Here is a 4,260-nt window from a genome sequence, read left to right as displayed (position 1 = left end):
CTTGTTATTGAATTGTTGTGAATATTGAATGAGTAATTATGAGCAAGGAACGATTAAGTTTCGATATCTGAAAGTCCCGTATGAACTTAGGAAGAGCATAGGATACGATTGTCATGACATTAGGTTATCGAGATGTGATTACATGAAAGATCATGTCTGGGACATTGGCATCGTATTATGATTTCGTGTAAAACCCTGTCTGGGACAGTGGCATCGATATGTCTCTACATGTAAGACCATATCTGGGATATGGCATTTTACGAGCTTATGTGATTTTCGAGTATCCTTAACGATTCCAAATGGTTCAACGGGCAAAGTCAAGTTGTGAAAGATTATGTGAATGAGCTTAGGTACGTATAAGATTCATACGAACATTAAGATGAGAAGTAATTGATGAACTTACATGTGAATGTGAATAATTATGCATTGATAAAGGTTTGTGTATCTATATGTGCTTATACATGAATTACTTATTTGATGGATTCAAATATGATATTGAATATGTGTACCGTGGAACGGTTTCTGTAATTGAATGTGTTAAGCTATGTTTAATATATTTGAACTGATATGAATATGTTTATATTGTAGCTTTATTTGTATATGGCTTACTAAGCTTATAAAGCTTACTTTGTGTGTTCTTTTCATGTTTTATAGATCATTGAAGCTAGCTCGGATATCGGGGATCATCGAAAAATCATCATTATACTATCGACTACTTGTTGGTATTTTTAAAGCTTTGAAAATATTTCATATGGCATGTATAGGCTAGAGAGCTAATGATATGTTTTGTGTTAAGATTTGAGCTATGAGATTTGGCTTACTTTTGTGTTGGAAATGTTGTATATATTGGTCTTTTGAGTTGGTGTAACACCCCGAACCCGAGACCGTTGCCGGTGTCGGACACGAGGGGTTAACAAGCCAAAACCACTTATAGCACCGACCAACTTGACATTCCCAGGCAAGCTGGAAAACTGCGTCACTGTTGCCTTAAAAAGCATATCTCGAGTTACAGAACTTGGAAACTGATTCCGTAAATTTTCCCTAAATTTAGACTCATATATCCATCCCTGGATTTTTTTCTAGAATTTTTGGTTGGGCCAATTGGTACAGTTTATTAGTTAAAGTCACCCATGTTACAGGGGTCGACTACACTGACCTTCGCGCGTTACAACTTGAATATCTCTCTATAAAGGGTTTCAATACTGATGCCGTTTGTTTCTAATGAAACTAGACTGAAAAAGGAATCTGTACATATAAGGCATGACTTCTAATTCATTCTGGATAATTTATGGTAAATTTTCAAAGTCGCGACAGGGGACCCAGAAACCGTTCTGCCCCTGTCTCACGAGAACTTTAATATCTCTCAGTATACTGTTCATATGATTGTTTCGTTACTTTCATATGAAAATAGACTCGTCAAGGTTCGATCACATAATTTATTCACTATTTAACACCATTCCTAAAAATTTTGGTGATTTTTCACATCCACGTCACTGCAGCTGGCAGCCTCTGTTTTTAAGGTAGGCTTTACCTATATTGTAGTTCCCATGGACCAACTATAGTCTAGTCATACTTAGGTCCACATATGATCATATTTAGCCATTCCAATGGCTGATCATGTGATCAACACTCTCATTCCAAACCATAATCACATCATGAAACCAAATATAATTACAAACCACATATGGTCAAATTCCATACTCCACTTTTACGAACCATTTTCGCATGGCCGCACACATATACATCACAAAGTACTTAAAAACAACCGAGGGTGGTCCTATACATGCCATATCCAAAACTCAACTAAAGGAGTACCAAAAAGGGCTTTGATAGTGTGGTTGACTTCAACTTCTATGATCCCGAATCCGATCGCTAACGAGCAAAATCTATAAACAGAGAAACAAAGAAACGGAGTAAGCAATTTATGCTTAGTAAGTTTCGAGCCATAATATATTTGCACAATTGCCTTCGGGCTTAGCCCGGATATCATAACTCACCCAATTGCCTTCGGGCTTAGCCCGGATATCATAACTTGCACAATTGCCTTCGGGCTTAGCCCGGATATCACTCGAACATTCATACACATCTTTGTTTCAATTTCATAACACAACTTTTATGCACAATTCACTTAGCAAAAATATCATTTCGGCTCAATGGCCACATACAAAGGCACAATTTCGATTGCTTATTACTTCATTCAATCGAATCAAAATCTAAGTTTCGATACTCGAAAACTTACCTCGGACGTGGTCGAACGATTTCGACGGCTATTCGACGACTTTTTCCTTCCCCTTATCGGATTTAGCTCCCCTTTGCTCTTAAGCTTAATTTAACAAATAAATTGGTTTTATCATTTGAGCATCGAAAGAGGAATTCAAGATACCTAGCCAATATGCATTTGACCATTTACGTAACTTTTGGTAATGATATTGGTATGATTTTGAGTGGTCAATTGTGATGGTTCTGAGTAATGAGGTGTTGGTATTGATATTGCATGATTTTGGACTTGATTGAGTTTGGTTTGAATGCCTATTGATGATATGGTCATATATGGGTTTAGGTTGTTGCAATTTTGGGAGAGAAAAATGGCTTGGAAAATAGCCTATTTTCGTCCACACGGGCAGAGACACAAGCGTGTGTCTTAGCCGTGTGTGACACAGGGCCAGGTGACATGGTCATGTGTCCCCTATTATTTATTTAGAAACCAAGTCAGTAGCTTCATATGGCCTAGCACACAAGCATGTGACTTGGCCGTGTGACATAAGTCAATATACCCTCCAGTTTTGACATGGCCTGGCACACGGGCGTGTGAGGCCATTTCGAAGGGTACATAGGCTAGTCACACAGGAGTGTGGTTGGCCGTGTGGCCCAAGTCAGAGTGTTAATCGGGGTCAAACATGGGCTGGGACACGACCATGTGATCCCATTTCAAATGTCCACATGGCCTGTGACACGGGAGTGTCTCTCAGCCGTGTGAGACACACAGCCTGGCATACGGCCGTGTGTCCCCTACACTTTGAATTTTTTTTATGTTTTTCTAAAAATTTATTAAGAATTTGATTTAGTCTTGAACATTTCTAATGCTTGTTTTAAGCCCCAACGGCTCATTTTAGGGACTATATGACTGTATTTGAATAAATTTTGTTTGGATTTGAGAAATGTATATGAAATGAATGATTGTTTAAGAAATAAGTCCGGTAATGCTTCATAACCCTATTCTGGCGATGAGTAAAGGTTAAGGGTTTTACATTTGTTGGTATCAGAGCTACGATTTAGTCAATTTTTTGACTAATATAGCATGTGTGAGTCTAGCTATACATGCCATATTTAACCTGTGATAGTGTGATTGTAACAGTTCGGTTTAGACCCTAGTTGGAATAGTAATTTCGAGACCACAAATCTGAGTTAAAAAAATATTTAATATTATTTTTCGTGTTTATTATATGTGAATTATCATGTGTAAAAATTTCGTTTGAAAATTTGATCGTTTGTGTGATTAATTTGCAAAAAGGACCTAATCGCATAAAATGAAAAAGTGGCATTCTATTTGATTAAGTGCCTATTTGTTGTGGCTTTCTAAATGAGAGGTCCTTATATTGATATTTGACCATTGGAAGTTTGAATGGACATTAATGACCATTTATTATGTGTTTAACATATGTTTATAATAAGGTTAAAATAGTAAAATGCATATTTATGTTAATATTATCATACAAAACATCAAATTAGGCTATTTTATGAGGTAATTGCCGAAAATTGAAGAAAGAAAGAAAAGAATAAAAGCTCTTAGGGTTTCGACACTTCTGATTGTGATTAAGGTATGGTTTTTTATCTGTTTTTTTATAATTTCTACGTTTTTGTGACCGTTGCTTTGTGTTTTACTAAGCCCATGTCTCAATTTTTGGCTTTGTGGATGATTTTGAGTTGAGCTTTTGATGAAATTGTGAGCTTTGAGATGTTATTGTTGGAAAATAAAAGATATGTGTTGGGTTGATATATTTTGTCTTTGAATTTTTGATGAATTTGAGTAAGATGGGCTAAATTGTGAAATTTGTAAATTGAAGGACTAAAATGTGAAATAAATGAAATGTGTGGAATTGTATGAGTACTATGAGAATTTTTCTAGGCATATGTGCAAGGAAATTTGGTGTATTTTGTGATTTTTGTGATTAGGGACTAAATTGTCAAAATGTGAAAATGTGAGGGCTAATTTGCAAAATGCCCTAAATATGTGTTTGTGGATTGGTTTGAATGATTTGG

This window comes from Gossypium arboreum, chromosome 10 (genome assembly GCF_025698485.1).
Source record: "Gossypium arboreum isolate Shixiya-1 chromosome 10, ASM2569848v2, whole genome shotgun sequence".
In the NCBI taxonomy this organism is placed as follows: Eukaryota; Viridiplantae; Streptophyta; class Magnoliopsida; order Malvales; family Malvaceae; genus Gossypium; species Gossypium arboreum.
Note: the sequence above shows the minus strand (reverse complement) of the source record.